The following is a 25,785-nucleotide window of genomic DNA, read 5'->3' as shown; positions in this document are numbered from 1 at the left end:
TTCTTCCCCCAGTGAGTTGCATGAGTTCCTTACATATTTTGGATATTAACCCCTTACCAGATATGCAAATAGTTTCTCCCATTCGGTAGGTTGCCTTTTCGTTTTTGTTGGTTTCCTTTGTTGTACAGGGTTTTTGATATAGTCCCACTTGTTTATTTTTGCTTTGGTTGCCTTGTGTTTCTTTTTTAATTTTAGTTTTCAAAATTTTTTTGATGTTTTTAAAATTTTTGTCATTATTTTTTTTTACATTTGAGAGAGAGAAAGAGAGCGAGCAGGGGAGGGGCAGAGAGATGGAGACAGAATCCGAAGCAGGCTCCAGGCTCCGAGCTGTCAGCACGGAGCCCGACACAGAGTTGGAACTCACAAGCAGTGAGATCGTGACCGGAGGCAAAGTCAGATGCTTAACTGACTGAGCCACCCAGGCGCCCCTTGTTGCCTTGTTATTATTCTTTTGTCTGCTCGTGCCCCATCTTGGCTGACTCTTCCTTTGTCCTAAAGGCAGGGCACTGGCTGCTTTATTAGCAAAGTAAGATCCATAACACAAATTCAGCAGAAGAATCACGAGGAAAACTGCTTCAGTTTAGGGTTAGAACCACCGTAGTAGTGCTCCTTTTCAGTTTCAACAGAACCCACGTTAATATCATGACAGATATTTAGAAGGATAAGATGACGGTGTCAGATTCCTCCCATATAAACCCAACTTCCCCAAGATTTGGAATCTCAGTTAGAAAAAGGAGATTTCAAAAAACCGGTTTCCCAAAATATTTACATTCCTAGGTGACAGAGACTGCCTTATTCTCTTCTTTTTTTCTAGGCTCTGACCCCCTGGGAAGAAAAGTATCTTATTTGGAGACTGTTAGTCCCACAGTCCCAAAGGTCCTTGCTCTCTTCTTTGATGGGTTCTTAGAAGCCTTTGGGTTACTTGAATCTTCAAATTAACCCATGTTGTGAGATGTGTAATCAATCAGGGAGATTTTTCAGCGAAGATGCCTTCATGGGAATTGGTTTATCCTTTTTTCCTTTGTAATACAGCACAATTCAACAGTTCCATTCAGACCTCGCCTAACATACACTCTCACATACGCAGTTCCAAATCAGCCTGTTATGCCCAGAATTCGTGATCCCCAAAGACCACTAGGGAGCCGAGTCCGATGCAAAAGCAAAAGAACCTTTATTCGAGCTAGCTCGAGCTCAATCCCCTACCTGCACCGACGCAGCGGTGAGATACCAGGGAGAGAGAGCGAGTTTCAAAAGCACAAAGGTTTTATAGGGGTCTAGGGGCAGTTGGTGAGGTAATGGCTGTGGCCTCAGCCGATTGGCTGGGGAAGGGTCGTGGCCTCAGCCGATTGGCTGGGGAAGGGTCGGAGTCCTGTTAGGCAGGTCGCTGGGCATGTTTTGATCAGAAAGTTTGAACGGGTGAGCGGGAGGTTACTCAAGGGGAGGAGGCGAGGTCTGAGGTTTCTGTGATTTTCCGGAAAAGGGGTCATGTCGGGGACATAGTCACTCAAGGTGGAGAACACAGAACAAGATGGAGTCGGCCGGTGTAGGCCCGCCCTTTAACAGCCATTTGCCATTTAGCAAGTGTTTTGTCCTGTCCTTTGATTTGCTTCAGTTACATTTAAAATAGACTCTACGCTTGTTCAGAAGGTGTGACCAAGTTTCAAGCTCAGCCCTCCTTGGCCTGCTCACAAGGGAAGTTTTGCCGTAAAAGATGAATTGCAAAGTAATAGCTGGGCAGAGCCAAAATAGTCAATGCAATTACCCTTTGGTGCATTTTGGGAGGCTAATGATATTTAAATCAATTTGAGTGAAAAAGAAAAGTAAATGTCAAACCAAATACCAAAGTGTGAGTAACCTACTGCGGGATTACTAGAATTACAAGCAGTTCCCTGTGCTCTAAGATTGCTCTGAGAACCATGTCAATATGCTAGTCCCATGGTAATTAAAAAAATCTAAAAAGCCAATACTTATTTTGTCAAAGGCACAAATGTAAATCCAACTTGGACTATGAAAAAATTAACACAAAGTTCTGATATTGTTCAAACTGTGACAGTTAGCAATTATTCTTAAAATAATATTTCTATAAAGGACTTTTTTCTAAAATTCAAAATACTAGACAATCATAATGGAAAGGACTTGAGAAACTATCTAATTCCTTTATTTTAGAGATTTGGAAGCTGTGGCTCATTAAATGGCCAGCCTATGCCTCTTAACTAGCCAATGATATTTAACTTTGCCCCTCTTGATATCTTTGTCTTAGATATTGTCCCAATTCTCTCTCCTCCATTCTGTTGTAAAAGAGCACCTCCCTCAAAAATTACTGTCAATTTTGGAGAAGGAGGAAGTCTTAAATTTTCTGTATCATTATGTAAATAAATGTTGCATAAAAGTCCCTCTGGATTAATCACAAAAATGAGTCAAATGAATTCTGCAGAGACATCCAGGCCATAGCATCTGGCCTTTCAGGGAGGCCAGATTGGCAGAAGGACTCCTGTAGGAACTTGCTAAGGGCTCACAAAATATGCAAAAAGACAATCCAACATTGGTGGCCTTAAATACAAGAATACCACAGCCTATAGTATAGGAAGAAAACAAACCAAGAAAAAATAGTATCCACAGTCCTTTAAATAAGAAAGTCAGACCCATACCAGAGAACAGAGATGGAAGAAATTGGAATCCAAAGACAGGAAAATGAGGAAGGACACCAGAAAAATGGATAAGGGAGGCGACATCAAAGATGGCTGGATATTGTCAACAGGCTGGGAGTGAATCAGGCACCGGATCCCAAACTGTCTGAGTCAATGGAGTGGGCCAGCTGGTAAACCTTTTAACCTTTAAGACTACATAGGGAATAATAGAAATATCTTGGTCTCAAAGTGGAATCCCACCTCTGGCCCTGATTTGTCTTGCTCATTGTATTTGTGTAATATTTATGAACACACTGTGTGCCAGATGATATGCTCCGATTCAAGAGACCCCCCGAAAACAAACCACCAGAGCCCAGAGTCAAAGCCAAGCAGCAAGGGTCGTTTATTGCAGGTTCGAACCCGGTCCTCCGCACACTCGTTGCCGGTGACGCTAAGAGGCCCCGAGCAAGGATCTTACAGCTTCTTTTATAGACAGGCACAAACAAGTTAGGGATTTTTTTTTGAGGTTACAGAGCTGTTATAGGTTGACATTTAAATTTGAACGCTCAGCAGAACTTGATTGGTTCCCGCCTTTATGTCAGACTATGACGGGCGAGCCCTGGCTGGTTTCGGGAACGGCGGGGGAGGGGAAAGATCTTTTCTTTGCAGTTGTGAGTACACCTGGTAATTTTTCTCTTAGCCTCTCACCAGACATAGTTTTAGGTCCTAAGCGATAAGGCAATGAATAAGACGGACATAGTGCTTGTTTTCGCCGTCTATGAAGGAGACAGATACCAAACAAATTACTACACAGACAATTACTTGTGTTTGTGGCGAAAGTCATGAAAGGAAAACACAGCATACAATGAACGTTTATTAAAGGGGCACCTAACTTTGCTTGAAGACAAGGGGGAAATTGTGGTATCGGTTTTTAAAATGGAAACAAAGATCGAGTGGTGGTTGGCTAATTTGCATTTTGCATCTATAGCTGCACCAGCTGTTACTGTTTGGTGATTCAGGGAACGTGCAGACCTGACTGTGTGTCCTGGGACCCAGAGATGAGGTTGCCAGAGGTTCCGCGGGGGAAGCCAGAGAACACAGGAGAAGGTGAGCCTTTGATGCTGTTGGACAACAAGCAAAGATGAGGCTCCTTCTCACTTCCACTTACAGGCTGTGAGGAAATAGGTTGCTGAATTGGAATCAGGCTGCAATTCATCATGCAGTCAGTGTCTGTCTGACCTCAGTGTTCCCGTTCTGATTCCTGACCTGCATTTTGGTTTCTCTGGTACTGAGGACTGCTGTGCACCCCAGTGTACTAATTCTCAGATCTGAGAACCCAGCTTCTCCAGACTGTTCCCAGACTTCTGGATATTGCTCACTTGTGTGTTGGATCTTTGCTAGAAAGGATCTGGACTGGACAACGTCTGGGGCTCTTACGAGGTAATAAGCATGTCTTGCTTATCACAAACATGTAGAGTGACCCTTCAGGCTTTGACTTATCTTTGGATTCACGTTCCCATGGTCAACCCTATAGCTCTGCACAATTCCCGACGATGCCCACACCTGTAAGATCAGATGCTAAAACACCAGCCCTGGCCACCTGAACTGGATTCCTTAGGACCATGACTAGGTATGACTTGGCCCATAGTCCTCAAGCCCTGCCCCTAGAATGAGGTCCTGACGAGGACCCTGCTACGGATAAAGGCTGGAACATCAGAACTGGTTGACCAGAGTCCACAGGATGCATGTGAAACCATTTCTGTGGTGTCGAATTTCCCTAAAATGTTCCTTGACTCTGAGATACCTATGTATGCAGGCGAGGGTGTTGAAAGACCGAGGCATTCCATCGGATGGTAAGCACAGCAACAGACATCTGAGGCACATGGTCGTCCATATGCTTGCACCGCCCTAAGAGAAATACAGAATGAGGGATGGTATCTCCACACTGTCTGAAACACTGTGTACAACATATCAGATCCTATGTGGAGTGTTGTTCACCATTTTGAGTACGGCATTGAAAAAGGGATTTAGACAGACTGGAAAATGTAATCAGATTAGCGAAAGGGCCCAAGATTATCCCTGTGAACGTAGCTGAGGCTGAAGGAAGTAGGAGGTTGGCCTGAAGGAGAGGAAACAGAGCTGCTTTTCCATGTTAAAAGGCCTTGAACTGTCACTAGGGTGAGCAGAAAAGCAAAAGGAAGACAGATCCTCCAATCAATACAAGCCAAGTTTTCTAATAGTCTAGTTTGACCAGATCTTTGCAGAGATGGGAGCTTCCGCAAGGGGAAGAGCCTCCCCGTTGCTGCAGGTGTTCGAGCTCAGAAGGGGCAGTGGTGGGATGGAGTAGAGAGGGTCCAGGCAATGGATGGGCCCTTGGACTAGACGATCTTCAAGACTCCTAGTAGCTCTGGGATTCTGATTCTTGACTCTTCTGGCCCGACCCAACAAACTGCCACTCAAACCCTGATTCCAATGTTTTCCTGGGCGTTCCTGACAAGCTAGCCAAGGGAGTTTGCCTCTAGAGAAAGTCACGGGCTCTAGAGATACCACGAGCTGAGAGTACAGTGTGAGGGCTGCCCAGGCTCCGGGACGTGCAGTCCAGCCTCCTCTGCTGATGGACCCTGGTCTCCAGGGCCTACACTGAACACCAGAGACTCGTTTGTCATTGGTCCTTTGGATTAAACCCAAATGGACACACACTTTAGGGGCACACTTTTTCTTGTATAGGTGTTATTTCCAAATGAGGACTTGTATTCTGTAGAGACTGACACTCTACCCTGTTGAAGTACCTGTCTCCAGCTGAGAAGAGCCACTGTCTGCTCTCTTGAAGTGGAAAATATATTTTCTTAAAGGTCATGAGAAGTGGCCTCACATGTGCTGTGCCTCAAATGTGTGCGCAAATTACTGAATCTCTTTAGGCTCACTTTCCTCATCTATAAAATGTTTATTTATTTTCATAGTGGACCCATATTTTTTTTTCCCCAGGGGTCAGGTTCTGAAATGAGCAAGTAAGCAGAGAACGAAGATAGTTAGGTGTGTCCTTGATGAATTCACGTGAAGCCTGTACGGCGTGTCAGAGACCTTTCTCCAAAGGTGATCGAGATAGGCAAAGTCACTGCTTTAATGGGGCCCAGCTATTTGGTGGAGGGGGACAGTCCTCACCCTTCTGTGAACATTAAGCATTACTTGCAGACTTAGGAGTAAGAGGGAATGATGAGGAAAGTCCCCTCCAACAGCACAGCATTTCAGCGGGGATCTGAGTGATAAGAAGGAGCCTCCACGTGAAGATTAAAGGAAAGATCATCCAGGCAGAGGCAACAGCCGGGATAAATCTCCTAAGGAGAGAATGAGCCAGAGTAAAGCAGGCTAAGGGGACCCCTTAGTCCAAACTAGGCCGGGGAGTTAAGGTGGGGAATTACATCATTCCGGGCTCATTTGTTTTCCAAGTGTGCCAGGAGGGTTCTGAGCAGGGGCAGGATGTGACCGGTCCCCCTTTTCAAGCTCTCTCTGGCAGCTGCATGGAGAGGGATGGCAGCGTGGGAGGAGGGAAACACGAAGACCGGGGAGGAAATTTGTAGCAGTGAAGGCAGAAGATGCTGGGAGCTGGGACTTGGGGCGGTGCGGGAAGGGGGGGGGGGGTAGCGACAGATTGAGTTTATGCTTTGGAGGACGAGTTGATGGGGGTAACTGAGGGGTTGGATGGGGTGTGGGAGAAAGAAAGGAATCAAGAATAAGTCAAAGATAACCATTATTTGCCACTAAATCCAATGCAGGTTGTTTTTTCCTCCAGTGTCCATAATGTTTCTTTAATGGAACACCTGGTGAAGTAGTTGTCTTCTAATTGAGGGCCATATTGTATGGGGGAAAATGTGTGTCTCCAAACACTAGAATCCCTCGCGGCCTAGGGAGCTGCTCACACTCTGAGAGGCCCCCAGGACACGAGACCAGTGATTTCATGCTTCCTTCATTTCACGCACTGTGGGGCACATGGGCCGTTAAGTGGGATGGCAGGGGTCCCACGGTATCCATGGTATGTAGATTTATTTAAGTTTTCTTTCAGTCTCTCTCTTTCTTTCATTTTAAATTAAGATCGGTTAAATGTGCCTGATAAATATACAGTGACTCCACCATAATGAGGATCACACCTTATGTTCGATCATGTCTTCATTAGGACTCTGAAATCCTTGCTTGGCACATATGTGTTCCTTTCCTTCTTTCCTCACCCCCACCCACCTCTTCCCACCTGCCCCAACCACACTTACCTATTTAAGCATTCGTTGTCTCAGAAATCTGCTCTCAGATGTTGAATCTTACACAATAATTCATGTCAGATCATTAATGAGTGTCCATGATCCTTTCCAAGATAAAATAAGTAAACCAATAAATCTGTATTTTAACAGATACCTTCTGAAAACACCTTGTTTCAATCAAAAGTGGAATTCTAGTAGCGGAAATGTAGGCGTTGTGGGGTGGCTGGAGAAGAGGCTTGTGGGTAAGGGGCCTTTCGGTACCCACGTCTCACCCCACAGGAGGCGCCAACGACCACGTCGGCATGGATACAGCAGACATAATAGTCCCCTCAGTCTCTGAGAGCCACGGCCCCCTCTGCCTGGGTGTGCAGAGGAAATGCCCTGGAAAGGAAGGGAGCTGAGTGATGGTTTCTTAGGAGAAATAAAGCCCGGGTGGGAGTGGACGTTTGAGCAGAGCAGGGTAAGTAAGCCGGGCAGACCTGAGGCCCCCAGTGACTAGGCTGAGCCTGTGCGAAGGTCTAGGTTTCCAGCTAACCCCACTGCTACTCTCAGTTAAAACTCAGGCTGACACTTGCATATTTTCTTTCACCATCCTTCCATCCTCACCCAACCCTTGGAGAGAAAAAGCTATTCTTCTGGCTTCTGGTGTTAACTCGCTGAGAAGTCGTGCTGTCCGTTCATCTCCTCGTGTGTAGGATGGGACCAACACCCTCGTGCTACTATGCTAGTTGCAAGGATTACATGAAATTCCACACCATGCTGGCCCAATGGGGGAAGCCAATGGAAGTCAAAGACCCTTTGACTAATTTCTAATAGTTTATTCATTCAATGGCTATTTATTGAGCACATACTATGTGCTGGGCACTGCTCTGAGTACTACAGAGGTAGCTGTGAACAAGATAAAGTTCCTGTCCTTGAAGGGCTGGCATGTTAGCGAGAAGAAAGAGGCAAGGACCTGATAAGGAAATAAATAACATAAGCTCCGATTGTCAATGAAGATGATCAAATCGGGCAATGGGGTAGGGGGTCGCAGAAGGGCTTTCTGGCGTGATGAAATCTGCACTCGGATCCATTCATTTCTAGTGCAGAAAGAGTTCCCTCTTGTCTCAGCCTTGTGATTTACTATACCCATTAGCACATTCAAATAAAACTTTGATTAAAATGGAAGCTTAGAGAATATTTTAATTAACTGAATTTTCTAGTCCAAAGAATGTTAACTCTCAAGTACTCTTTTTTTTTTTCTTACATTGTTGTAGAAGGGTGTTTATAAATACTAATGTGTTCGGTTCATATTCCTGATGGAGCAAATATAGTAGAAAGAAGGGCTAATGAACTAAAAGCCTCTTGTAAGATCTGAAGTTCATTACTGGGATCCTACTTTAGTGCTTCAGATACTGATGTTGTTAAAAAGAAAGTTTGAGCCAAATTGGATACTGATTCCAGTTATAACCTAGAAGTTCTTTTTAAAATAAATCAGTGAAGGGGCACCTGAGTGGTTCAGTTGGTTGAGTATCTGACTCTTGATTTCGGCTCAGGTCATGATCTCACACTTGTGAGATTGAGCCCCACATCAGGCCCTGCACTGACAGTGTGGAGCCTGCTTGGGATTCTCTCTCTCTCTGTCTCTCTCTGCCCCTTTCCACACCTGTGAACACACACTGTCTCTCAAAGTAAATAAATAAACATTTAAAAATGAAATGAAATAAAACAAAACGAATCAGTGTTACCTACTTTGTATCTAATAAGCAAGTTGCAGGGGCAATCGTGAGATATCTGTGTTCTCCTGGTCCCCTACTTTTGAGTTCTTCATCTTTCTCTTGGTCTTCTTGACTTTATCTCCTCAAGCATCCAGTGAGTTAATATTCTGTTTTGGTTATCAAATCCGTGGTCAAAGAGGCATTTGTGCATAGATTAGAAGAAGTGATGACACTAGCTATTGTATTAGTGTCCCCTTGTTGCTACAATGAAGAACCACAAACTTAGTGGCTTGAAACAATATCAATGTACTCTATTACAGGTGTGGAAGTCAGAAATCTGATATGGGTTGTATGTGGCTAAAGTCAAGGTGCTGGCCAGACTCAGGCTGTGTCCCTATGGAGGCTGGGGGGAGACTTTGCTTCCTTGCTTTGTCCAGGTTCTGAAGCCTGCCGGCGTCCTCTGGCCCATGACCCTGCCCTCCATTTTCACAGCCAGCAAGATGGCATCTGCAAATCTTTGACTGAAACTTTCATGGTCCCATCTCCTCCTGTGGTTCTGACCCTGCCTCTTGCCTCCTACCTGTAGCACCCCAAATAATTACACTGTGTTTCCCGGCTAATCCAGGGTCACCATCTCATCTCAAGAGGCTTAATTGAATTTTGTCCCTTTTCCACGTAAAGTAGCATTGTTATAGGTTCCATTAAGGTGTGGACATCTTGGGTGGTGGAAGTGGTTGCAGGGGCATTATTATTATTAATAATTATTAATAATTAATAACAATTATACCGTATGTTATTATATTATAATAATTAATAATTGTTATTAGTTATTATTAATAATTATTATATCATATATAACATATGATATAATTAATAATAATAATATTATTATATATTATTATATATTATTATATATTATATATTATTATATATCATTATATCATATATTATATTATTACATTATAATAATTAATAAAAATTATTATTATTATTAACAAATCAGGAGGGATTTGTTAACAGAGGACAGAGCCAGGATTCATATTCCCATATTTCAGTATTTAAAACCAGTAGAGTTTCCCATGAGTGGTAAAGTGATAAATGTAGTAATTAATACTCCAGAATTGACTCCTTACCAGATCATGTTCCAGACCATGGGTCCCGATTTGGGATTGGAAATCTTAGTGGCTGGATCCAAGTTGCATTTCCATAGCAGGCTTATCAGAAGGCTCAGTAGACACTGAAGTCCCCAGGGGACACATAGGGTTAAACCCAGGACCAAGCAGAGTGAAGGTGTTTCTGGGGTGACCATAGGGCTCTCTGCGTAGTTTTACAAAGGGAACCAGAAGTTACACTTCTGTCTTTGATCCCTTAGATCCTTGGAGCCCTAGGGAGGCCACCACTTTATAGAGCATTGTGACTGAATTACGACCAGGGAACCATGTGCAGCAGCTGGCTTGCTGAAGACATTGAGCCAAGACAAAGCAGCCCTCCAGTTCCTAGGAACCCTGGATTTTCTCTGTGTCTACGGCCAGTGTAGACCAGCCCACCAGCTCTGCATCCTCAGGCAGAGGACCCGGAAAAAAGAGCCATCTGTCACGCTGGCATGTTTCATGTGCCTGTGCGTGTGTGAAATGACCTTACTTTAGGGATGAAAAAAATACCTCTATGTGCACTTTTAGATAAGAATGGCCCTGTGGTTAGTTATTCAGGCCAAAGTCTCTTTTCTCTTTTTCTTATATAATCAAATCAAATACAGTTTAATCCTGAAACTAGGGAAGAGGCAGTAGGCTAGAATACTCTTTGGCCAGCTCTCAACTTTGGGAAGAGCTTAAAAAAAAATTCCAGTCTTTTCATTCATACAAGAATCTCAAGTGTCCTACTTGAATATGCAGGTTTTCATAGATTATAGTGTGCCAGTTCTTTGAAAACATCTGCTTGTCCCCCACCTCCAACGTATTCATTCATAGATTTATTATTGTTTTAATTGATTAATAGACCCTCGTATGTTTACAACAGCTTGAGGTCATAGAGCAGTTTCTGGTCTTATTCAGCTTACGATTTAGAAGGGGAGACCAAAGCGGCTTTGGGTTACAGAACTCTGGGCTCTTGAAGTGAGACTCTTTGATGTTTCTGCCGCAGAGGGAAAACTCTGTGAGACAGGATGGTATCTGGCAGTGTAGACACCCAAACGTTTATTGGCTGAAGAATCATAAGACCATTGTTTGGGCCCCAGGGTAGCCCATCGACAAGACATGAGCCCAGACGGCTCTCTTGGTGATGAAATTTGCTGTAGTGTGGGCTGGAGGCAAGAACAGTTTCTGGATTTGAGATCTTCCCCGGTATCTCATAACACCCTCAGGACCTCGGCTTCCCACCTGGGAGACAAGAGACTCAGATGATGAGCCAGGTGTTTCGTGGTCATTGAGGGAGTCACAGACTAACTCATCCCATGCTGGTAGGAGACAAGCGGGTGTAATCTAGAAAATGCTGGGATTGATTGAGAAATACAACCTAGGCCTTGCACAGAGAACAATTTAAGGAGAAATTAGAATATAATACATGTGACTTTTAAAACTGAAAAAGAACGTAAGCTCATTTTTTCTTGAATCATAAAGTGTTTCAGGGCCTGAGAGCTGCTCCCATCTGTTTCTTTTTTTTTTTTTTTTTAATGTTGTATTTATTTTTAAGACAGAGAGAGACAGAGCACGAGTGGGGATGGGGCAGAGAGAGAGGGAGACACAGAATCGGAAGCAGGCTCCAGGCTCTGAGCTGTCAGCACGGAGCCCAACGCGGGGCTCAAACTCACAAACTGTGAGATCATGACCTGAGCCGAAGTCAGATGCTCAACCGACTGAGCCACCCGGGCACCCTGCTCCCATCCATTTCTGAAAGACCCAGCACCAAGCGCTCCACTTGGTTAAGCCTTTTCCTCCCATGTGTAGAACCTAGATCTTAACAGCATTTTCATTATCATCCGAGCCTCAGTGAAGGAAAAACCGAAGCGGCATTTCCAAGTTGACACAGCTCGTAAATGGAAAGCCAGCAAGAAAGCTCAATGCTGCCTAGTCTCAGGTCCTTTTGTACCTTGTGTCCGTGTGTAACCTTTGTTATGCTGTGCCCTGGGCCTGGCACTTCTGGATGCTAAAGATAGAGCAGCGGGCAAGAGCCAGGGAGCTCTCATCTTGGGGGGAAGACAGAACACAAAGGAGCGAGAGCACTCCAGGTGGGCACAGGCAGTATGAAGAAAGCAAATTACAAGAATGTGATATGATAAATCAAAGGGCCAGGCAGGAGTGGGTGGTTTCGACTTAACATCGTCGAAGGCCTCTCTCTGAGTAGATGCTCTTTAGCTGTTCACCGGCGGATTCGTAGACTTACTCAGAAGCCACTTCTGAGTCCACTTCTGAGCCACTTCTGAGTCCAACACTGCCGTCCAACACTGGCGGGAGCTGCACTGTTCTAACCTGTGGAATGTTGTGATTTCTCTAGACACCGTCTGAGCTGAGGCCCGCGTGATGAGAAGTTGCCAACCGCTTGGTTACTCGGGAAAGAGTCCTCCACGTAGAGGGAACAGCGGCAAGAGCAGGGGCCCAGAGGTGAGCACAGTGAAGAGACAAAGTGGTGTGGCTGCAGTTTGGGGACCAAGAGAGAGAGTGACACGTGGTGAGGTCAGAAAGGCCGGCAGCGTCCAGAACTGCAGAGGCCTGCAAGCTATGGCAAGGAGGTTGGGTTTTATTCCGTTATGCAGTCTAGGGATTTTGGAAGGCCTTGAACAGGGTAGTCACAGGATCCACTGTGTGTTTTTAAAAGCTTGCTCTGGCCATTGTGTGGACGGTGGACGGGAAGGGCCGACGTGGAACCGGGACGTTGGAGGGAGAGTGTGGGCAGAGAGGAGGGTGGCGTGGACCAGGGAGGCAGAAACGGAGATGCAGATACGTGAAAGCTTTAGGACGTTCGTTGGAGGTGGTGCCGACACGACCTGCCGATCGAACGTGAAGGAAAGGAGGAAGCCAGCAACTGTCGAGGCTTGAGGGGCAAACAGTCGCTTTGGTGGGGACTGCCAGGTCTGGCAGCTACGGCAACTTTAGGCGGCCCGTTAGTCATCTATTTCTTAACATTCTCTCATTTAGTCTAACGTTTGCCTCTGTTTGTCTGAATTAAATGAATTTCCAATGTCATGCTCTGGAAACTCCGCTCAGCTTCCTGCCTGTGACTCTTGGACAGGTATTGGTCATTCCTTAATAGCAGCAATGATGTAATAGACTCAGGAAGCTGTGCCCATTTCCCACTGTGAGATGCCCCTCCTGGTCTCTGGTTGTGCCCGGCTTTTCTCTCCCTGTATAGCCCACCACAGGGCATCTATCCTGCAGGTGGAGAGGAAGCAAGAGGGCCAGATAGACCAAGAAGACCCACAGGCGGAGAGACAGCTGGGTCATGGACCCCGGCACGTGACCCGCAGGGGCCTGGATTGGGTGGTCAGAATTTGGCCTTTTTTCTATTTATGTTGAAGCAAACAGTGCATCGTCAAAGAAAAGAGACTGTATGGGATGAGATGCTTAGTGAGGAGAAACTTGAAGTGAGGGAAGAAAGCCAGCAGCTGAATGCCTTTCGGGAAAGAGGGGAGGGGATCAGGAGTCCCTGTGCATCCAGTGGGGAGAACCCAGAGCCGAAATCGTTGCCTCGAGGACCAGCAATTGGGAGAACTTGCGTTGATGGAGGATACAGGTTAGGACTGTGAAGAGATGTGGGCTTTCCAGGTAGGCAGGTAGCAGAGACCTGGGTTGGAGGTGGAGGGTAGATTTCAAGGAGTGAACAAAACAGCCCAGTTTTGTTCGTCTGTAGTTTTTTCGGCGCCAACTAGAGCAGTCTCTAAAGGCAACTGATCCGAAAGCACAAGACCGTATCTGTGGTTTTTCCTCGCTGGTGTTCTTAGTATCATCACATAGCTGAAAGTTAGCACCTACTCATTAATTTCAATTTGTGAAATGGTAGAGAGCATGGACAGTGGGGTCAGGGAGCCTGGGTTTGAATCCTGGCATTGCCAGCTACAAGTTGTGGATCTGGCCATGTTACTTAAATCCTCTGTGTCTCATTTACCTCATCTTTAAAGTGGGGCAGGGATGGCCCTTGCCACATAGGCTGTTGTCAGGATAAAAGGAGTTAATACGTGTTAAGCCCTTAAAGTAATTCCTGGCACATATTGAGCCCATTGAAATACCATTTCCTAGAGGAAAAGGAACAGAGGAGAAAACGGGACAATACACTGTAGCCTCTTAGCCCCCCTGCCACCTCCTTGTGAGGTGAGGACGAAGCCACGGTGAACCACAGGTGACTTTCATCACGTCATTTTGGCATTCTGGCATAAATGACCTCCTGCCCAAAGTGGAGGACCCACCGCTTTGTCTCTCTGCTACGTTGGAGGAAGGGGAGGGTGACTACATTAGTCATTTACACAGCATGTGCAAAATACAACAATGGCGGCACCCTGTCCACATGTGCCTCCCAAAAGCATGGCTAAGCCGTTCACCAATCCTGAGACCTAGGCACGTGGTGGGATCCCTTGAAACGCCACTGTGAAATAGCCAGAGGCTTTAGATTGAGAGCATTGGGAAGAAATCCTGCAGGAGAAACCTCCCATGCCTGACCTTTCCCACTCTTCCCTTCAGTTTATGCCATGTCTCTCCTGAGGAAACAAACTTTAAAAATTATTTTTACTATAATAAGCCAAATTATCAATTCACGAAGGAAAGCAGTCCCTTTCTAACTAGCAACTGTTCACTCCCTCAGCCAAGTAATTGATATCTGATTATTTTTGCCTGGTGGGTGTTGATGGAGAGGGAGTGATTTCCCCTTAGGCTGGACCAGCATCGTGAGCAGCTTCCAGATGGTGGCTTAAGAAACAAAAAAGAACGTACAGGGTAGGCTCACTGGGAGAACGTGTCCCTAGACGAGCCCACTTGAGAAAACGGGGACGGGCCAGACATCCCCACTAGTTCAGAGCAGAGACCATCCCTGGTCACCTGTCAGTCTTCTTGCCGGGAGTCTGTATCTCCACATTAACTTCTATGACTTCGAAAAACTCTCCAGGTCTAGATCCAGAACCCACTGAAGCTACTTTCCCCTTGGCAAAAAGAAACGAGGTAGTGATTTCTTTCCCCTCCTGATAGCAGAAGTAATGACAGTAACAAAGAGCGTTGCTTAAAAAGCCTATCTTTAATGATTGACTGAGTGCTTCATTTCATTCAGTTTCATGACCTTGATAGTTAAATAGTTACTTAATGAAGGATTTGTAAGTGCTGTTTCTTCATATTCAGGAAGCTCGGGGGAGAGTATCCTTCAGATGCCCATCTCCAGAGTGAAGTGGAGATAATCTCTGAACAGCCCTCTGGATTATTAGGAAGTCTAATCACAGTCCAGGGACATGGGATTTCAGCACAAGCCTTGAACAAAGCAGTGGATTATGCAGCTAATTATCATCTCACATGCAAATAAATTCAAGGCGTTCAAATCAGCTTCTGTTCAAAATTGCTGTTTGTTTAACTTAAATAATACCATAAGACTTATTGATTTAAACATCCTATTTTCTAGAAAAGCCTCCGTAGAAATAAAGCCCCGCGTGTCAAGTGAATACCGAGACTAAGAAACATCAAAGGCACACCTTGCCATATGAGATATTTTCTTGGATGAAAAACACATTTGTAGTTTTTTAGAGTTGAAAGGTGATGACCTTTTGGTCCAACTCAGAGAGGTTAAGACCCTGTGCGCCCTAGATCACACAGTTAGTTATGGGCAGTCCCAGAACACGAAAACAAGTTTTCTGGACTGTGGATTCAGGGCTCTTTCTATTTTACTAAGCTGCCTCCTAGGGAACACATTGGAATCACTTGAGTTTAAAAAGTCAACAGAAATATTCAACTTGCTTTACACTTGAGATAGGCATCAAGGAAGAAAAGCCTCTGCCTCTCAGAACCTCACCCCAGATTCCAGGATGGAGCCGCTGTTTCAGAATGGGGAGAGGGGGCAGGCAGCCATTTTGGCAAGTCTGGGAGACAAGCTGGCAATGGCTCTAGAAGGTCCTAGTGACCATGAGGGTTTCAGGAAATACTGCTGGCCTTTGACCCACAGATTACAGGAACTGAGTGACAATGTGGAGACCAGTCCTTTGGTAGAGCACAAGAGAGGGGAGATGTGTTCTCTTCACGAGGGGAAATCCATAGAAATGTGAGCTTGTGGGTGTTTTTGTTTAACCACATAGCAAATATTGACTGAGTATTTACTATGTAGAATGCATTGCATCTTTTCATGAAAAGTACTATAGAAGGAGGTAGGGGTGGCTACAGGCAGGGATTTGAGAATAGGGATTGTGGTTAGTATAAAATTCACTTTCCTTAGGGTTCCAGGTCAGGTGCAACACTGGACTCAAAATGGAAATAGGACCACGGCACCTGGTCTTGATATAACTAAGAGACAAGAGTCTCTTTCCTTTATGTTTTCAATTATATATAAATCACTGAAGAGGAGGAGGAAGGAGCGTGTCATCTATTGCTTAGAATTCCCAGCAACTTCTGGAAATATTCTGTATTCTGTGTGTACTAGACACAGAGTAAATATTTGTTGAGCAATGATAATGGATAGGTGAACGAATGATTGGCGATATCATACTTATTTTGACCCTTTGAGGAATTGTGTTGGGTTGGATAATTTTTCCAGTTAACTAAGACTTCTTTCTATAAATGTGAAAATGTGTTTGAACCATGCCATGTGGACATATTTTTAGTGCATCGGTCATGTTTCTTCTTCAGTATATTTTCCTGAACATAATTTTAACTCTTCTGGGAAGTAGAGTTCGTTATTTTGCTGTGTACAACTGTGACTTCGGGGGTCTTGAAATGTGAGCTGTTGGGACCCACCACCACGACCACCACTAGATAGTGATTTTGTTACTCCATGGTTCTTCTGTCTCCTTCCTTCCCTTACTCATCATCATGCATGTGTGCCTACCATGAACCACACATACTTTCGGTACCTGGAAACAACAGTGAACAAGACAGAGGTGGTTGCTTCCCTTACAGAGCTTCCTGTCTAATCTGGAATTCAAACAAACCAAGCAAATACTTCAAGTCCGGGGCAAACTCTATGAAGATAACTGCTAAGATAGAGAATATTAGAGAAGTGGGATTCCTACAGTGGGGTGAGCTGTGAAGGTCTTGCTGCAGAGGTGGACGATAAGCCGTGTCCTGAAGGAGGAGGAAAGCCAACCACGGGGAGAACCGCCATGGGGTTGTTCCTTGCAGCAACCCTTTCCACCCACCTTCCCCTCACTCTCATTGCTGAAGTCTGCCAGAAAATACCAGAAACACATGTTTGTTAAATCATTAATCTCATGTTCACAGAAAACAGACATGTTGCTCTTAAGGGAATTTCAGTCCTTTCTTAGATGAAAATATATAATTTTTAGGACAGGTATTTTATTCACTCTTCGTTTCGCTTTGGAAAGGCATGCAAAGCACTGAGCACCAGGGGGAATAAAAAATGAATAATACATGATCCTCTCTATGTTAGGAATTGTATTAGTCAAGAAAAGCTAGGTGATATGGCAATAACAAGAAATCCCCAAATCTCCATGGCCTGGTGCACTATTGGTTTATTCCTCACTCACACAATCTCCAGCGAGGATAGGCAGCTCTCCCATAGGTAGCTGTCTTACGAGCAATCGCTTAGGGATCCAGGCTCCTTTCAGCCTGTGATTCTGGCCTTGATCCACAGAAGGTCAAAACAGGACTGGAGGCTCATCAGGTATTATTAAAGACTAGCTTTCTAAAGACCTTCCTGGAAGACGCTTATATTTCTACCCAAGTCCATCAGTCAGAACCCAAACATATAACCTCAAACTAACTACAAGGGAAACTGGGTGAGGTCTCCCTATGTGCCCAGAAAGAAGAAATAGGGTTGATGAAGATACAGCTGACCTTCTGTCTAGGAATTTAGTGGCCCAGATTGACCAGAAGACACTTAGGGGACAACTGTCAAAAGCATTAAACAGAAGTGGAAACACAGAGGGGAGCCCATAAAGATGAGATTGATTCATTCTGATTAATCAACACAGGATAAGCAAAGTCTGCTAGAGGAACTGAGTTTGTTCAGGGTCTTAAATGATGACTAGGTATCATCAAAATGGTCGAAATAAAGCAGTGAGTTTAGACAAGGCACAGAAATGTGAAAGTTCGTACCTTCAGAAACACCAAGGGATCTGGCAAGACTGGAGGCAACAAGACTGGAGGGGGAAGAGAAACTAGATTCCCAAGGGTCTTGGATGTTTGGGTGAATAGTTTGCATTTTGTTCCACAGACAAAAGGATGCCATGAAACCTTTTTGAATAGGTAGTAACATAATCAGATTTATGTTATTAAAAGAGATGTTTTCTTTTCCATGTATTTGATTGTTGGCTGAGGTCAGTGGACATCTAAATGACAGATTATGACTCTTCAGTTTCTGCAAGAGTAACACAGGAGAATCAAATGTCTCTATATGACCCACTTTACTGAACTGAGCCAACCCCCTACTGATGGAACTATAATGGGTAAGGAGAGTTGCAGGAGGCATCACTTGTCAGCCTGGCAGAGAACTCTGTCCAAGTGCTGTTGGGAGAACCAGAGCAACTGGAAACTCCACGGTGTAGCTCGGAACCCCAAAATTAGATTTCAGGCAGTTGCAGTGACTCTTTTTGTATGCCGTCTCTGGCACAGCCTTCAACTTGTTTCTCATCAGCTGATGACAGCCTGTAGCTTAATCTTTAACCTAAGAGACAAATATCCATTTCTTCGTGGATTCTCAGTCCTATTTGCTGCCCTGAAATATTGATAGTTACATGCACTTCTCTATGACAGCACTTTCCAAACGCATGGAGATTTAGTTGGAGTCCTAACATAGATGAAGTTTCCCTAGTTTCTTTGCAGCTCTTCAACAGAGGTCCCAGCCAATCCCTTTCAGACCCATTTCCCCAATCAAAAGAACAGGTAGAAAACACAGAAACATGAAAATCTTGATTTTTATGTGATCTGTCTTCAGAGAAGTTTAAACACACTTCACTTGAGTAGAAGTTGCTGTCGGTCGTCAATCCAAAGGCCGGTCCTTTCCTTACTCCTTGCTGTCAGAGCCCTGGTTTTGTCCAGCTGGCCACTTCTTCCTAACCTGACTCAGGAGCAAACCCAAACTAGTCTGATATAATCACAAAAACTGGACCTCTTGTTAGTGATAGGCTTAAGGTTGACCCAGTTCTGCCCAATGAGGTGTAAGTACAGGCCTACATGGGGACTTGTTGGAAATAGCACCTTGATTATTTTCCTTCAGTTTTATTGCGATATAATTGACATTCAGTGCTCTATAAGTTTAAATGCTCAGCACAATGACTTGACTCACATATATGGCAAAGTAATTACAATAAGTTTAGGTAACATCTATCTTCTCATACAGATGCCAAAAAAAAAAAATGTGTTGTCTTCCCTTATGAGCAGTACTTTTAGGATCTACTCTCTCAATAACTTTCAAATACATCATACAACAGTGTTAACTATAGTCGTAATGTTGTGCATGACCCCAGTACTTATTTATCTTATATCTGGAAGTTTATACCTTTGACCACCTTTGTGTCAAGTCCCCCCCCGCCCCACTCCCTGCCTCTGGTAACCAGAAATCTGATCTCTTCTTCTATGAGTCTGGGATTTTTATCTGCTTGTTTGTTTTTTAAATTCCACATATGAGTGAGATCATATCGTATTTCTCTATCTCTGACTTATTTCACTTAGCTCAATGTCCTCAAGGTCCATCCATGTTGCTGCAAATCGCAAGATTTCCTTCTTTTTGTGGCTGGACACCATTTCACTACATAGCTAACTACCTAAACAGACAAATAAATAAATATTATATACATATTCATTATGTATATATGGATATATCTGTTATGTATATTGTTTTCTTCACCCATTCATCTGTCAATGGACTGTCAATGGAAACTTAGGTTATTTCCATGTCTTGGTGTTCTAAATAGCGCTACAACAAACATAGGGGTGCAGATATCTCTTCGACACAGTGATTTCATTTCTTTTGGATATATACCCAGAAGTGAGATTGCTGGATTATATGGCAGTTCTTTTTTAAATTTTTTGAGGACCCTCCATCTTGGTTTTCATAGTGGCTGCAGCATTTTACATCCCCACCAACAGTGCATAAGGGTCCCCTCTCCTTCACAGCCTCACCAGCATTTGTTGTGTCTTGTCTTTTTTGATAATAAGCATTCTACCAGGTGTGAGGTGGTACCTCATTGTGGTTTTGATTTGCGTTTCCCCGATGATTAGTGATGGTGAGCACCTTTCATGTGCCTGTTGGCCATATGTATGTCTTCTTCGGAAAAATGTCTATTCAGGTCCTTTGCCCATTTTTTATTGGATTATTTTGATTTCTGCTATTGAGTTATAGGAGTTCTTTATATATTTTGGATATCAACCCTTTACACATACATGGTTCGCAAATATTTTCTCTCATTCTCTAGGTTGCCTTTTCATTTGCCGATCATTTCTTTTGTTGTACAGAAGCTTTTTAGTTTGATGTCCGCGTGTTTATTTTTTATTTCATCGCTTGTGCTTTAGATGGCATATCCAAAAAATCATTTCTAGGGTCCACGCGAAGGAGCTTTTTTCCTACGTTTTCTTGTCACTTTGATTTGGAAGAGCGGTAACACCGATCGTTTCTCTTCTTCCACCTGCTGCTGTTGTGTCTGGATGTGACTCCTGGAATAGCAGTCGCCCCCTTACAGCCCTGGGGAAGCCCAGCTGAAGCAATGCCAGTGCCCCGAGAATGGCAGAGCAAGACGACAGGAGGAACATAGGACTCTGGTGGCATTGTGAAGTCATCCACTTTACCGTGCTTATAGGTGTTCTTTGCCAAGACTTCTTTTCCATGAGATAATCCATTTTCTTTACTTTTCTAAGCTCATCACATTGGAGTTTCCTATTCTTTGCAGTAGAAGCACTCTAATCAATAACAATGATAATTTTTTATTATTACTCACCATCCCAGTGAGGAAAGCAGACGGTCAAAGCGGAGCTCCCACATTACAAATGTCTAGGCCATAACGTGATCAGCGCCCCTGGAGCTGTACAAAGCAGGGTCCCGGAAGCAGGCAGGGAGCAAACAGATTCATCTGGGTCACAGAGAGGATTAGTAAGAAAACCAGGGAGAGTCCAGCCAAGATGGAGGCTCCTTAAAGTCTGGCTGGAGTGTGGAGCCAGGCACGCCTGCCTCTGGTTCTTTTTGCCTATAGACTTCGGCCATTTCCCTTAGCATCACAAAGCTTCAGCTTTTCTCATCTGTACAATACGCACCTTGCAGATTATTGTAAGAATACAAAATCACTTCCAGCAAATCATCTATCTAATGTAGTGATTGCAGTGCATACAAGATGGGCATTCAGCAACAGGAAGCTTTTAACTAGAGCAATGATTCACAGATATTTCAGCCTCAGATCTTTGATGGCAATGAAGAACCTCTGGGCCATTTACCTTTCTATTGTCACATGAGACCACAAATTCATAGGACAGAAGGGAAGGGTAGTGTTCCATGGAAGAGACACAATTCACAGCCAAGGGCAGCTAGTAACTAATTTCTGCCTGACCTCCGCATCCATACAGCTCCATCTCATATATGTGGATCAGGAAGGATCTTGGGACCATACCTGAGACCTTAGTGTAAGGTGTATAACATGTTGATTTTGATACACTTATATATTACAAAATTATTACTACCATAGAATTAATTAATACCTCCATCATGCCACATAATTTCTCTGTTGTGGTAAAAACATTGAAGATCTGCTCTCTTACAAACTTTCAAATACATAATACAGAATTATTAACTAAAATCACCATGCTTTACATGAAATCCCTAGAGCTTATTCATCTTATAATTGGAAGTTTGTAACCTTTGACCAGTATCTCTCCATTCCCCCCCCCCCATTCCCGCCCAGCCCTTGAAAACCACTCTTCTATTCTCTATTTCCTAAGAGTTCAGCTATTTTAGACTCCACATACAAGTGAAATCATACAGTATTTGTCTTTCTCTGTCTTATTTCACTTAGCAAAATGCCCTACATGTCCATCCATGTTGTCGTAAATGGCAGGGTTTCCCTTTTTTCATGGCCAAATAATATTCCATCACACACACACACACACACACGCACACCAATATCTTCTTTATCCATTCATCCATTGACAGACATGAATATTGTCTCTGTATTGTGAATAATGCTGCAACAAACATATGAGTAAACTATAGTAATCCTATTTTCATTTCCTTTGGATATATATATCCTTTGGATATATACCCAGAAGTAGGATTGCTGGGTCATATAGTAGTTCTACTTTTAACCTTCTGAGGAGCCTCCATACTGTTTTCCAGAGTTGCTGCACCAATTTACATTCCCACCAACAGCCCTGAGAACCCATTTTTAAAGCTATATTGCCACCTACAAACTTAGAGCAAAACTCAGTTTGTAAGAGTCATTTCAACTGAGTTCTGTGCTACATACTCCCCGTTAATTTTTTTTCATAACTACTTGTTAGCCTCCAGTTTGAGAGAAGGAGAATAAAAAGACCCTGGAATGTTCTTGCTTGGAATGAGAATTGCTCATTAGAACCCCATTTTGTTATAATTGTACAATTCATTATGCTGAGCACTTCATTAGACGCATTGTAAAAATTCTGACAACTTGAATATGTTACATGGATCTCAAAATGAATCTGATTTAGAGCTTCACTGTTTCTTGAGGGCATTTGCTAATTAATAGAAGTCTGAGAAGCCAGAGGAGTGAGAGTCTCCATATTTTCTTCTAGGGGTCATTATTAGAGATGTGCTTAAAACAACATAATTTTGAAATAGGAAGCTTTCTTTACAACAGAAAGAAAAAAATAGCCCATAAACCCTAAATGGTCACAATGAGGCCACATCTGTCTTTACAAATACAAATAGCTCAGAATGGTTTGAAGTTAATACCAAACCAAATCTTTTCATAGTGCGGTGAGGGACTTTTGGGGGAAAGATAGATTGAACATTTTCATTTATTTCCCTGTCCTCTTGAAAGCCTTTCGGGGCATAAAAGGGGTAGAAACCCATAAGGTCAGAGGAAATTAAGCAGCTGACAGGAACAACAGAATCCTGGAAGCTGGAAGCTGGAAAACAAGGGCAGTTGGGTTTGTAAGCCCAAGAAAGGGGAATCTGATGCTGGCAGACTGGGAAGTGAGAAGCAAACCTACTGTCCCTCACACCCTTCCCCCCAAAACCGGGGATCTGGTAACTGGGGAGTAGTGGTGGGGCTCTAAAAGCATCAGCTGACGGTCTGCTTAGGGAGCATTTAGATCCCCAGATCTCTTCTTCCACATTGCCCAGCTGAGGGACTATCCCTCCCCACACTGGCACAGGTCGAGAGGTGTCTACCTCTGGGGAGTGTGAAACAGAGAGCCTCTGGACTGGAAGACTCCAGAAGTAGCTGTGGCAAGAACACCACAATAAAAGAGGCGGGTCAAATGGCCATTTACATATCTAATGATGAGATCCTCCCTCCTGGCCCTCTTAGGCTAAGGAAATACTGGAGCCAGACCTGGACCCTGAGCATGAGATTGGGAGGCCCTTGTCTGAGGAACCTGGCCAGCCCAAAGAGAAATACCTCAGGATAATCTTGGAAAGTCCCCAAGAAAACAACCAGTCAGATCAGTGGTTCAGCACCACCTAGGCACCTGATAAAGATGCAAAATCTTGGGACCCCTGGGTGGCTCAGTCAGTTAAGTGTCGGGCTTTGGCTCAGGTCATGATCTCACAGGTTGTAAGTCTGAGCCCCACATCAGACTCTGTGCTGAAATTGTGTAGCCTGCTTGGGATCTTCTCTCTACTTCTCTCTCTGCTCCTTCCCAGTGAGTGCTCTCGCTCTCTCAAAAATAAATAAATAAACTTAAAAAAAATTTTTTTTCATGCAAATTCTTGCACCCTGCTCCAGACTTAACAGAATCAGAACCACTAGGGGTGGGGCCCTGAAATCTTAAGACCCTCAAGTACACACTGAAGTTGAGAACCACTGCTCTTTAGCAAATCTCACCGTGGATGCAGTTTCCCTTCCTTATAAACATGGACAGTCAAGGATGGGCATATATCAGAAGAAAGACGGAGATGAAAATAAAGTGGAAGAAATAACAGTCTTTGAGGAAAAAGAGTCCATGTGGGAAAACTCCAACTGGGGAAAGAACTAACATGAATACTCTTGGAGAGGTAAGAAAAAAATATTTCATCTGTGAAACAAGAAGAGGTAGCTATTTTTGAAAGGAGTCCTTTAGGAAACAACAAATATAGGCTTTTGAAAATTTAACAATATGATAGTAGAAATGAAGGATTCAACAAAAAAAATGAAAAAGTAAAGCCAAAAGACAAAGCAAATAGAAAGAAGAAAGAAAAATCTAAGGATTAGTGTAGGAGAGTCATTGAAAATTGCTGGTCTAGGAAGATGAACATCCAAATAAAAAAAAAAAAATCCAGACGAAGAAGACAGAGAGAGGAAATACTCAATGAAATAACTGACAGATGTTTCCCAGCATTGAAGAATATAGATTCCCAGACAGAAAGGGCCCACCTGATGCCAGGCCAGTAGGTAAAAATAGATTCTTATCAAGACACATCATTGTCAGATTTCGGAAGTTGGGAATAAAGAGAAGATCCTAAAGAACTAGACACTCACTAAGTATTAAGAAACAAAACTTCTTGGGGTGCCTGGGTGGCTCAGTCAGGTGCCCATCCGACTCTTCATTCCAGCTCCGTCACAATCTCATGGTTCGAGGGTTCGAGCCCCGCATCAGGCTTTGCACTCACAGCACATGGAGCCCCCTTGGAATTCTCTCCCTTCCCTCTGTCTGCCCCTCCCCCTACTCACACGTGCACTTTCTCTGTCCCTCTCTCAAAATAAATAAATAAACTTAAAAAGCAAAGAAGAAACAGAATGTCTTTAAACTTCTCAGGAGCAACAGGGGATCCTGGAGGACATTGGAGCAAGGTTTCGAGAGCCTTAAGGAGGTGATTTCCAAAGTAGAATTCCGTACCCTGGTAGACAACTGATCAAATGTAGGGAGAGAAAAACCATAACCAAATGTATGAGGGCAGAATAAAGACACTTAAAAACAGGCTACGTTTTCTAAGCTCTTGGGTCAAGATGTTACCTTTTGTAGAAAGAATTGGATAGTGGTCGCTGTCAAAGTACCAACTCTCTTTCACAGACGCTTCTCAGAGAAGTGCGTAAAGCAGGGCCTTTGTGATGAGTGCTGTTTTGTCCCTGTACATCTGTTGTCACCTCTCTTCCATCTGTACCCCACCTGCGACCAGAGAGTTCTCTTTCCTGACGACTTGTCTCTCCAGCCTTCCCCTACATCCTGAAGATAGTCAGCAAACTGTTTTGTTCTCAGTGAGGCTTCATCTGGCTTCAGCTCTGGAAGCCAGGAGGGACATGAAGTAGAAACATGGATGAGGGCAGTAAGGAGGCCAGCCCTGGGGTCTTACCTTAAAGCTGCATTTGAAAAAACAGATTTCATATTACTCCACCTAAAAATTTTCAAGGGGCGCCTGGGTGGCTCAGTTGGTTAAGCGTCCGGCTTCGGCTCAAGTCATGATCTCATGGTTCGGGAGATCGAGCCCTGCTTTGGGCTCTGTACTGAGAGTGTTGAGCCTGCTTGGGATTCTCTCGCTACCCGCCCCCCCCAGCCCCCGCCTCTGTCCCTCCCTTACTCATGCTTTCTCTCTCTCAAAATAAATAAATACATAAGCTTTCAAAAATGTATTAAAATTTTTTTTTTAAAATTTTCAAGATGATTTCATTTACTGTAAACAAGGTTAAGAAAATGTTAATTGTCCCTATCAAATGTTATTTTTATCATTTGTATTTGGGGTGGATGGAAGAAGTGATGGAGCCTGGGGCTGCGGGCCCTCTCTCACCGCCCCCTGCCCTTATATCCTGGGATGATGGCGGGATCCCAGACGGTTTTCACAATAGGTGACCCTGGAGGCTGTTTGAATGTGCCTTCTTGTTCCCAGAAGTGAATCACCTCAGGTCTGGCCAGTTTGAAGTCTGTCTCGGTGAAACTTCCCCATAGAAGCTGCTCCCATCACCTGCCCGGCAGGGCTCCT

At 44.0% G+C, this 25,785-nt stretch overlaps 1 long non-coding RNA gene across 1 annotated transcript in view; it reads left to right on the top strand.

The window, feature by feature from the left end:
- The first annotated feature begins 3,620 nt into the window (after positions 1-3,620).
- Positions 3,621-25,785, top strand: part of LOC132691618 (uncharacterized) — a 95,531-nt gene continuing 73,366 nt past the window's right edge. Inside the window, exons 1-2 of the long non-coding RNA XR_013555019.2 lie at positions 3,621-3,734; positions 12,064-12,170. This is a non-coding gene — a long non-coding RNA (uncharacterized LOC132691618). The remainder of the gene's footprint in view (positions 3,735-12,063; positions 12,171-25,785) is intronic.

Source organism: Panthera onca, chromosome B1 (genome assembly GCF_046562875.1).
Source record: "Panthera onca isolate mPanOnc1 chromosome B1, mPanOnc1 haplotype 2, whole genome shotgun sequence".
Taxonomy (NCBI): domain Eukaryota; kingdom Metazoa; phylum Chordata; class Mammalia; order Carnivora; family Felidae; genus Panthera; species Panthera onca.
The sequence above is the reverse complement of the archived record's forward strand: the minus strand, read 5'-3'. Positions and strand labels throughout refer to the sequence as shown.